Source organism: Cryptomeria japonica, chromosome 9, assembly GCF_030272615.1.
Source record: "Cryptomeria japonica chromosome 9, Sugi_1.0, whole genome shotgun sequence".
Taxonomy (NCBI): Eukaryota; Viridiplantae; Streptophyta; class Pinopsida; order Cupressales; family Cupressaceae; genus Cryptomeria; species Cryptomeria japonica.
This window is the reverse complement of record NC_081413.1, coordinates 520,674,157-520,686,418: the sequence shown is the minus strand read 5'-3', so window position 1 is coordinate 520,686,418 and position 12,262 is coordinate 520,674,157. Positions and strand designations below refer to the sequence as shown.

Here is a 12,262-nt window from a genome sequence, read left to right as displayed (position 1 = left end):
CACTGTATTTAATTGAGTTGGTAGCTTACTTTTCCAATTTTTAACTATCACATGCAAAATCAATGTGAATGTCAATCTGCAAGCTATGGCGGGTAACAAAAAGGGGTACATTAAAATATTTTCCAAACAAATAGGTGTGTAAATAATCTAGTGAGGAAAGAGGAAGGTTTTAATAAAAACGAGTATCATAAACAAAGTTGCATAGACACGGATACAGATACAAATACAGATATGATATTGGATACAGATATGGCCATTTTTAAGCTAAGTTACCGGTTCGGGTTTGGATTCGGGTACGGTTTCAGCAAAAAAAATTCTTCTTGGGTACGGGTACGGGTTCTTCCGTATATATATAAATTATCACTACATCAAATTATATAAATGGGTTCTTGGGTATGGGTACGGGTTCAAACATCAAAATTATAAAATATAATTATATAATTTATAAACTATCACTACCATTATTGATTATTAAAATGATACAATGCATACAAAAATGAAATATACAATTTGACTGCTGCAATGATATATTACAGCAGTTATAAACATATAAGATATTACAGAGAATAATATAATACAACATCATTCAACCACGAAAATAGGATCCTAAGTTAGAGCACGACTGAGATGAATAAGAATAGCATTAGGATAGAAGGATGAACAGAATAAGGACATAAATAAAAGCAGATCTGCAGTAGGCTAGAACAGCTTGGTGCGATAGAAGAAGAGAATATATGAGAAGCCTTATGTAGAGGATAAGAACAAAATTCAGAGCAGACCAGTGAAGCATATTGGAAAGGATTAGAGAGACATGGGTTTACATGTTAAAAAAATATTAAAAAAAGTATTTTTTTATTGGTTTTTGTGTTTTTATGACCTGTGGGCCTCATTTTTTGGAACCCACGGGCCTGGGTTCTCCTAGGTCCGCCTAGGTTCTCCCTGGGTTCCACCCGGGTCCTGCCCAGGTGGATGGGTTCTTTGTGGGTCCTGCCACACAGGACCCACAGAGAACCCATCCTCCTGCGCAGGATCTGGGTGGAAACTAGGGAGGACCAGGACTGTGCAAGAACCAGGACTTGGGCACAGCCTAAAATGCCAAGAACCAGTATCTTAGTTTTTAAGGACTCCCAATACCACACAGGACCCACAGAGAACCCATCCACTTGGGTAGGACCCGGGTGGAACACAGGGAGAACTCGGGAAGGACCAGGACAGGGCAAGAACCAGGACCCGAGTTAGCCTAAAATGCCAAGAACCAGTATCTTAGTTTTTAAGGACTCCCAATATGGATATGGCTAGATACAACATTCTTAAAAAACACATACACATATATTTAACATGATCCTCTAAGTTATTAGAGGATATTTTCATTACTTCAAAAACAATATGATACATAATTGCGACATAAATAATTATAATTTGATTTAACAATTTGCAATTTGCAAAAAAATATACAAACAAGAATCTATAATTAAATTAACAATAATTTCAGTTAAATCCAAAATAAAATAAAACAAAAGTTAAATATAAATAAAAAATATATATCTAAATATATTAAAAAATAATAATCTAAACTTAAAAAATGAAAGCTCATTCACTTTAATTTTTAAAATCTTAATTAAAAATTAAAAAATATAATGAAATAAGTAAATATAAATTAAAATGTGATAACTTATTAATTATCAAAAAGGCGATTTTTCAATATTATTATTTATTGAATAAAAAATGTGCGAAAAAAGGCAGAGAAGGCATCGAGCGAATTTTTCATCCCGATTTCGTCTAAGGAAATCACCAGATCTTCTCCACCAACAATGGTTTTTTGAGCGCACTAAATATGCGCTTGGTTATGGTAACCCGGGGATTAGGGCTCCCCTACCTCAGGAGCAGACGGAATGGCAAGTGGTGAAACCTAGGAGGGCTCGTAGGGCAGCCATGATAAACCCTCCAAGGGCCGCGATTGGTAGGGATTGTGGCCATGGCAATTCTAGGCCGACCACTTTCAATAAGTTCAATCAGCTGCAAAATCTTGAGGAAGGTTATTTAAAACCAGATCCCCAGGCTACCCTTTTTTCAGAATATAATAGTAAAAGCAAAATTAATAAACCTAGAAGGCCGGCTCAACCTCAAGCTGAACCTAAAGCTTCTTTGAGTAAGGGTAAGACAGCCCAACTGCCTTCTAAACCTTAATGGCGGGGTCGGGTTCAAACATGGATCCTAACATAGACCTGGTCAATGTTTTAGAGATTAATGAGAATCTGGTTAAGCGGATTCAACAATCTTGCAAGGCCTTCAGAGTTTTTGCGAGATGGCAGGGTCTTGGAATCTCATCGGAGGCTATTGCAAATTGGTTTATGTCATCCTTCAATTGGATAGTAAGTATAGCTATCCTGCCCAAAGGTTTTTTGTATATTGATTGTGGTAATTCAAGACACGAAGGAACTCTTAACAGGTAAATCTTCGACTTTCAAAGGTTATGATTTTTGTTGTTTAGATTGGATTCCGTATTTTAACCCTAATAAGATACAATCTCTAAAGATAGATAGACCGGTATTGATGCCTAACCTCCCAATTGAACTAATGGATATTGAAATTATTAGAAAAATTGGTAATCACATTTGCAAATTTGTAGAACTTAGTGATAAATATAGGAAGTATGCGAACTTCGTGATGATAATTAATATGGACATTAGTGTTAAAACCTTAAAACCTGTTGAGATTAAATCAAGGGTGTCATCCTTCCTTGTCTATCCTGAATTCTTCAAAGGGATTCTCGATCTAGACCCTGCATCGACTTGAGTTCTGCCTCCTTCTCATTTGAGATCCAGTAGGATTCCTGGGGTTGACATTAGTTTTAATCTAGAAAAGGGGGGTTTTGTGGTTGAGGAAATCCCTTTGCCATCTAGGCATATTGAGGATACTAAGGATGCTGAGGATATTGAAGGAGGAGAATTTATCATTAACAAGGGACAGGATGACTGTTTGATTCCCCTGGGGTTTTCAACAGATGTAAAATTAGTCCCTTTAGAGCAACCACTAGTGAAGGATTTGTGTCCCCCTGTTCAAGATAAAGGATCTGAGTATGAACAGTCGACAACACAAGATAAGGATATTGAGGAAAGTGGGGTAGCAAAGGAATATAGTCCATCCTAGAATAGTGAACCAGTGGTGGCAGAAGCAACAGAGAAAGTACAAGTAGAAAGGGAAGTCAACATTATTGCCAACTTTATTAGGGAAGAAGTAGTTAATGACTTAATGTAACAATTTGTTGATGAGGTTTGTGACTCCGAAGAATTGGATAGGCAGAGGGAGCTATATGTGAAAAACTTATTGGAACGAACCTGACTTAATATGGAAACAAAAGAATTATTCATTGACCTAGATAATTTGGAAAATGAGAACCCAAACATTCTAGGCATCCATAATACAGAGGAGAGCAAAGACTCTCCTGACTGTGCCAAGCCCATTAAAAGGAGAGGGAGGAGATCCCTTGCTGAATTAAGTGCCAAAGTTGGGGAAGCTATGGGCCAACCCAAAATATCATCACTATTTAATGTAGGGGAGGGGAAGTTCCTCCCCATTGAGCCATGAAACTCTTACAAGCAGCGTATCATAAAATGCTGTATATCTGAATCAAAACTAGACATAATTCTAATCCAATAAACTAAAATGAACTCAACCGAGATAGACCTCTTTGAAAAGAAATTAGGTTTTAGAAAACTGAAGTATTCCCCAGCTCAGGGGGCTTCAAGAGGCTTAGCAATCATCTGGGATCCTAGATAGTCCTCTTTTACACCATCAGAGATAAAACAAAATTGGATAGGTGGCAAGGTAAACTGCTATAATAATAAGTTAAGATTTAACCTGATCAATGTATATGGTCCTATACAGAACAGGGATAAAGCTCAAGTCTGGTTGGAACTTGAGTCTTTCCTAAGAGACAATCTGAATGAGATATATATTATTGGAGGAGATTTCAATGCCATCATTAAGGCATCAGACAAAAGAGGAGGTAGTAACAAGCTACCTACCATAGCATTGGACTTCAATAATTGGATTAATCGGAATTCTCTGTTGGAAATCCAGATAGCAGAGACCACCTTTACTTGGAACAACAGGAGGAAAGGCTTTAGCAATATTGCTGAAAAGCTCGATAGGTTTTTTATCCATGGGGGGCTTATGAATTTCAATTACACTATGGAAGCAGAGATCCTACCTTTATCTGGTTCTGACCATTATCCACTCCAACTTAACATTATGGTAGATCAAGGACCAAGAAACTGCCCGTTCAAATTCGAGAACATGTGGTATAAGGATGATAACATCATCAACCTGATTGAACAATAGTGGAGTGAATCATTATTCTCAGGCTCAAAGATGTATATTGTTGCAAACAAATTGAAGGTAATCAAGAGGAAGCTCTTGGAGTGGAATAGAGAGCACTTCGGTAACATCTTTGATAAGAAGCTATTAGTAGAAAAGGACCTCAAGGATGCTAATAGGGAAGTTTTGGATCGAGGGATGGATGAACCTCTCTTCTTAGAGGAAAATTTTTTACTAACTCAGTATGAAAAGTTTTTGGCTAAAGAAGAAATCTTCTGGAAACAAAAATCCAGGGAAACATGGTTGAAAGACGGTGATCACAACACAAAGTTCTTTCATAACAGCACCAAGCAGAGAAGATGGGTAAACTGAATCTCTAACATTAAGAACTACCAAGGAGTAAATCTGGAAGACCCGTCAGAGGAGGCAGCGGAGGCAGTAAGGTCTTTTGAAGGCATCCTTAACAATACTGTTGTTTCAAACCGTAGAGGCCAACATAATATAATTAAAAATATTCCAAAACTCATTGATGCAGAACACAACAACTGTCTGCTTGAGAAGTTTACAGAGGAGGAGGTCAAATCTGCCCTCATGAAAATGAATCCAGATAAGGCTACGGGCCCAGATGGCTTCCCAACCAGTTTCTTCCCAAAATGCTGGGGATTTATGGGTTCGGAGATATCGGAGGCCTTAGAAGGTGTTAGAAACTCAGGTAAGATACTGAAGGAGATCAACAATACTTTCTTAGTTCTGATTCCGAAAAAAGAGAAACCTGATAGCTTTAATGAATATAGGCCCATAGCCCTGTGTAATACCCTTTATAAACTACTTACCAAAACTCTAGCAACTAGACTTCGAAAAATTCTCCCTATCATCATTAGCGAAGAACAAACAAGCTTTGTGCCTGATAGATGAATCTATGACGGGGTAATCATAGCTCAGGAAGCTATTCATTCGGTCCAGCTCAATGGAGCACCAAGCATGCTAGTCAAATTAGATATTAGTAAAGCTTATGACAAAGTAGATTGGAGATTTTTATGCAAATGTTTGGAAGCATTTGGCTTTACCAAATCTTGGATCAACCTTATTTTTGAATGCATATCCACGCCCAAATTCTCTGTCATGGTCAATGGCACTTTTGAAGGTTTTTCAAGTAGCTCTAGGGGCCTTAGGCAGGGAGACCCTATGTCTCCTTTCCTCTTCATCATAATGGTAGAGGCTCTTGGTAGGTCTATCTCAAAGGCTAGGGTAGAGGGGGGAATCATAGGTTTACCCATTACCAGTGGTCTAACTCCCATTACCCACCAGCAATTTGTTGATGATACAATGCTTTTTGGGCGAGGCGACATTAGGGAAGCAAGGGCCTTCAAAGGTATCCTCAAATCCTATATGGAAGAGGCTGTCTTTTTGAAGGCTTATGGATTTCTCTTCCATCTTCCATAATTTGGGAATTATGGAAGGAAAGGAATAGGCGTCTTTTCAAATATGAAAAATTAGAGGTGAATTGGGTAATCAATAAAATTGAGGCTGCTATGATTGAAAAAATCAACAATTTGATCAACTTCGGTCTAAAGAAGAATGCTACAGTAAATTATTGGGATGAGAAGATGAAGGGGATATGGGAGGGACTATCCATCCCACCCTTTATTGGGGATGGCCTTGAAGCTAATCTAAGGAAACAAGCTGCATGTAAGTGGCATCCTCCAAGTAAGGGATGGCTGAAGCTAAACTTTGAAGGAGCCTCCTGGGGCAACCCAAGGGTGGCAGGGATAGGATGTTCTATCCATAACTGGGAAAGAAAGGAAATTGCCCTCAGGGCTCACCCTATAGGTAACAAGACTAATAACTGGGCTGAATTAGTCGCCTTGCTGGAAGGCCTTAATCTTTGCAAAAAGATGGGAGTGAAGAATTTGGATATTGAAGGGGATTCAGCAATTATTATCAACGCTCTAAGAAAAGGTAGTATGCCCAAATGTAGACTCAACTCTCTATTGACATGGGCCATTGAGCTATGCAAGGGTTTTGAGAGATTCACGATCAATCATATCTATAGGGAAGGCAACAAAAGGGCTGATGAGTTAGCTAACTTGGGAGCTGATGGCATTCATCTTCCTTGAAGCTCTTTCTTAGGTCTTCTCTTAAAGGTTGGACAACATCACATGTAAACAAGGAAACAACTGATTAGTTGAGCTGGCTCACTTAGGAGCAGCAGGCGTGGAGTTTAAAATCCTGGTCAAAACCATCATATATATACTCACTTTTACACACACACACACACACACACACACACACATATATATATTCACATATATATTATATATATATATATATATATATCTAAAGTGTCACACATATATATACATATAATTACATATATATGCATATATATGATGATATTCATAAGAGTCAGATTTATATACAGCCATTCCCATACAAATTCATACAGGTATGTATTTATATATACATATAAATTTATTTATTCTCAGCTACTCATTCATATATATATATATCTATATATCTATATATATAACAATCAAACATATATATATATATATATATATTTGCCTACCCTCTCATTATATAGGTATACAATGAACACCTATAATCTGATTAGCAGTTTCTGTCATATATATAGGTATGCATTCAAGTCATAATCCAATACTTATTTATACCCTGCTAGATATCAATATGGTTATATACATAAAGTATAGAGTTATTTGTATATGTATAAACCATGAATATTATACATAGATATACACATAATCTATTCATATGTATATATATTTTTGATATATAGTATCAGATAGTACGTAAGATTTTATGACTAGCAGTATGCAACGGTATATAGGAATATGCATATGTATATAGACATGTATTCATATGTATCATTCCAACTGAAATATATATATACATGGATATATAGGTATTTATATTTTCATATTCATTGCATATTAATAGGAATAAAATTTTTATTAATCCCCTCAGAGTTAGCCTTATCTTCTTCTCCAAGCCTTCTAGGCTTAGTATAGCCTTTTTAGCATCCAACTTTGGCTGTTTTAGCTTAAGTTTCGGCTTTTAGCTTAAGGTTTGGCTTTCCTTTTTTGGATGTCCTTCGTCAGCAACTCCTCCTCGATTAGTACCAATGTGACGGTACTCTAGTAATGAAGATGTGACACTCCTGCTGCGACTGAAGGCATAAGTATCCTTGAGATCGATTAGTACCAATGTGACGGTACTCTAGTATGCTTTTAGTCGGCGGTATGCTTTGAGATCGCTCCATTTGCATCCTGACCATCCAATATCGATCATTCATCTGCATCCTGCTTTTCTCTACGGCTAGATGAGCTGATTTTCACAAAGCATTAACTCTCCTGCTATATTTAGACCGTTTGGTCGAGGTCCCAGTTTATCCTCCATTTAGCTCAGATGGATACTCGGCTAAGCCTTCTAGGGCTAAAACGACAGATGGCCTTTGTAGGGGAAATCAAAGAGGAGAGATTGAAGGGCATTTTGGTTCACTCGAATCCCCTGGTTATCGGTGTTGTTATGAAAACCTTGGGGAGGGATTATATCTTAAATGAGGACCGGACTAGAGCTAATCCAGACATTATAGCGATGTTCTTAGCAATAGCTATGCATCTTGAGGAAGACAAAAATGTACTGGTGAAGCTTTGCAAAAAGGTCTTCAAAAAGGAAATGTTGGGCGAATTGGAGAGGGTGGTGGTCAACATTGATGAAGAACTTTCTGCTCCAAAGCCTCGAGATTACGATATCCTTATCAGGATGAATAGACCAGTGCCATGATTCCCCATTCTGGTTATAGAGGATCTTTAGGCCTTTGAAGCTTATAGCCCTATTAGGAGCAGGAATTTTTCCTTCCTTTTATGGTTCTTGCAGGTTAAAAAGCCCCCGCGCGACAAATGGTTTATCAATTACCTCGAAGATGAGAACATCACAGTAATCCCGAACAATATGCCAATTCCTCCCTCTTCTGCCTCCCCCTCTTCAGTAAAACCAGAATGCTCGGGATCCAGGGGCCCTCATAAGCAGGGAAGGAAAGGATGAGGCTTCTACTGAAGGAGGGGCCTTCTTTCGTTTCTGGGACCTTTTTGTTTATCAGAGCTGTGGGCAAGGAATTGTTGGACCTTTAATGAAGGGTTTGTGTAGGGTTTTCCCTTTCGTCACCTTTTAAAACTCAACCATTTTTGTCTTGCTTTCGTTCTATCTCAGACTTATATTTTAAAGACTTATGGGTGTTTAATCTATATACTCTCTAGACTTAGTTATGATTTTCTCTATCTAGCCCACTGTTTTCTGCTTATGGTTTTAGTTGTGTGATTTGTCAGCTTAGCCTCTATTCCACTCTCTTAATTTATGATCAAAACGGCTCCAACAAGATATATATATATATATAGTTATCTTCCTATATTCGTTCTTCTATTTGCAACATTCTATCCTTCCGCATAAATGGTATTCTGTCTATAGGGAAGATTTTCTAATCCCTAAGGCCTTTTGTCGAAGAAGTTTTCATCAGGAAGCCCTTTAGCTATGGGCTTGAAATGATGATGCTCTGCTCTCCGCTCTATCTTTATTAAATTCCTATATCAAAATTCATATATATATATATATAAATATGTATATTCTTATATAGATATATGCATATATATATACATAATTGCATATATGTATGTAGAGATTACACATACACACACACACACACACACACATATATATATATATATATATATATATATATATATGTATATATATACACATGTATATACATATATACATGTATATATATTTTGCAGGTTTTTATAAGCAAAGCGGTTTGTGTCTTATGAAAGGATGGTTTTTCAAATCAAGATGGATTACCGCCATGATTTAGATTTGTGATGGCTGGTAGGTTTCTCTATGTTTAAATCGTTTTGAGTGTTCTAAATGGGAGAGCTGTCTGGAAACAAATGTGTCTCTGATTGCATATCCTTCATTATTGGATGTAAAAATAGTGCTCTCAACTCTTAAGCTATTCAGCGGATGTTTTGGTATAGGCTAGGAATTACGGATGGGGTTATATTTTCCGGCTAACACTTTTTGTAGTATTCTGTTGCTTGGCAGGAATTAGGGTTCTTGTAGGTATCATCTCGACAAGCTTCAAGTCTTGGTATCGGCTGAGGGAAGTTGTCTTTAATAATCAATTAGAAATTTTCAAGATTTTGTCTTTTTAGAAGTCTGTTATTATCACAAACATTCTAATGTTGTTTTGGGCTGTAAAGTGCAATAAGGCTCTTATGCAGAACATGGGATTGGTTAGATCCAAACCGGGCAAAATAAAAATTCAAGTTTGAGTTGTGTGGATAATCATGATCGAGGGAATCATCTCCAGGGAAGGGCCGAAACGCAGCACTAAGGAAATGTATGGATGATCCTTTAGTATTCTTTCAAGAAGAGTCACCTGGATTTGCATTATCCAGGGACCCATGTATGATGTTCTTTTTTTTCAGCTTTAATTTTCTGATCCATTAATGGATCTGGGCTAGACCGGAGGTTTTCTTCCCTCCATTCTTTCCTACCGGTGCCCACATTGAATGGAGTTGTAATTATCATTTTTTATTAATAAAATCTCTCTGGCCTCGGCCTTTTACCGATAAAAAAATTAAAAAAAAATATATTTAAAATAATATTAAAATTTAAATATTAATAATTTAGTGAAAAATAAACAATTAAAAAAAATGCCAAAAAAATAGTAGAGTTGCAATGGAAGAAGACTCAGAAAATGGGTCGCTGAAACAGAAGATAATATTATTTGTCTTCTTTGTTTGGTTTAGGTTTTGTTTATACCAAAAAAAATTTAAAAAGTTGCACGATTGAAGTTTTTAAAAAAAATTGAAGTTTAGGAAGATTTAGGGGTTTGCCCCTAGCCTGAACGGTTGGTATCAAAGATGTAAATATTGTAATCGGCAATAAATCTTTTGGCCAATTTTTTTTTTTAAATCGGGAACTGGGAAAAAATCTGCAATAAATTGGCAAAATTATCGAACATTTGAAAATATAAAAATTCTTAAAAATATTCTAAGAAAACACATGTATAGCTAATTACGAATATATAACAGTTTAATAAATTTTTGATGATAGATTTTTATTACCATTTAAATTTGACATGAAATTTTTATTAAAAAAAATCTCACTTTAGTAACCAGAGCTATTAAATTTAATAATCTTTGTAATAGCTATTAAAATAGAGAAAGTTTGACATGAAATTTTTATTAAAATACAGAAAGAGCAGGGTTTGTTCAGTTAATTTCATGATAGATTATTAGATAAAGCTCTATAATTTAAAATTTAAATGTCTCACTATTTTTAAATTTAATAATTTACAACTCTTAAAACTTAAATTATAATGTTAAAAATGTTAAAACTGGCAGGCGTAGGGCGTCATCGGCCATCGGGAAATGCAGCATCGGGCGTAGGGAAATGCAGCGTTGGGCATCGTCGGCCGTCGGGAAATGCAGCGTTGGGCATCGTCGGCCGTCGGGAAATGCAGCATCGGGCGTAGGGAAATGCAGTGTCGGGCGTTGTCGGGAAATGCTGTGTCAACTGTCACTTTATTTTTTCCGCCTGCGTTTATTGTATTCCAGTTTTTACTTTTAGGGTTTCGGCGAAATTAGAAGGTGCAATTTATTATTTTGAAATCGTGATTTAAACCGAAAAAACCCCGATTTATTTTAGAAAAAAACTGCAATTTTTTAGGTAAAATCGTTGCCGATTCTAAAGCCGATTAAATCTGCCGCCCATTTGGATCCTGATATATCGCAATTTTTGCCGATTTTTTCCGATTTTTATCCGATATTTTCACCCTTGGTTGGTATGGTTTTGTTAAGGATTTGGGCTCTTCCCATGTAGGTCGAATGTTTAAATCTTGCTGGCTAGGCTTGCCTGGCTGTTTGCCTGATCGGGCCAGGTGTGCGTCGTCTTGAGCTAAGCTCCAATTTGCAGGGCTGCCCCTACTGATTCCCCCTCATAAAATATAAGTTTTGGAAGATTTACATCACATTTAAAAAAAAATCATATAACATTATCTGGCACGATTGGAAAATCGAGGATTTTTGGGCATTTGTGAGTAAATATTGAGAGGTAGAAATCAAAATTATGGATATTATTTAGTGCCCCATGTTGAATGTGATAAAACATGATTTATTGAGTGAATTCCCTGTGAGAGATACAATGTTGATCAAGTTTTTTATTGTTTTTGTAATTGATTATCTCTATGTAGTAACATGGATGAATAGTGTCTTTTGGAAGGCTTTATCTGAAGGATAGAAGCATTCTAAATGTTATAAGTCTTTAGGTTGGGGACTATGAATATCTTGCATTGTCTGGTTTCATCAGAGGCATTCATACATTGTTGATGCTACCAAATAGGATTTTGTATTGCTTGAATTCTCCTTTGTGATCAGTCTTAGACTCTTAGCCAGACACAACATCAAACAACACTCTAGAAAAATGGAGTAAATAAAATGAGCTACATAAAAATTGTGGCAGTAGGAGCAGAAGGAGCATTTATAAGCTAACTTAATGAACATTGGAGTGACAGTTCCAAGTTTGTAAATGAGATGACATTTTTCATTTATTGTTACTCCATAGCATGCTTGCACTTGTAGCTGCTAGGCTTGACTATTTGTTTTGGTATCTCTTGTAATCCCTTGTGTACATGCAAGCATGTTAATAAATGAGGGAAAATAAAATTATCACTACTCTGTCTCAGGAATTTTGAAATATGAAGGTGAACTGTCAAAAGGTCGAAATGATACTCTAGCAGAGCACTGATCTAAAGTTGTTATCCTCGGCTTGATTTTCACCAATTGTTAGTCTATATTATTATATTTTATTAGTTTTGGAGTTGGGAATGTGCTCTCCTGTGTTTGCATTGTAAGTTAAAGAT

The 12,262-nt window shown here is 36.5% G+C and overlaps 1 protein-coding gene across 3 annotated transcripts in view; it reads left to right on the top strand.

The window, feature by feature from the left end:
* Positions 1 to 12,262, top strand: part of LOC131066898 (calpain-type cysteine protease DEK1) — a 164,789-nt gene that overhangs the window by 114,892 nt on the left and 37,635 nt on the right. The window lies entirely within an intron of this gene.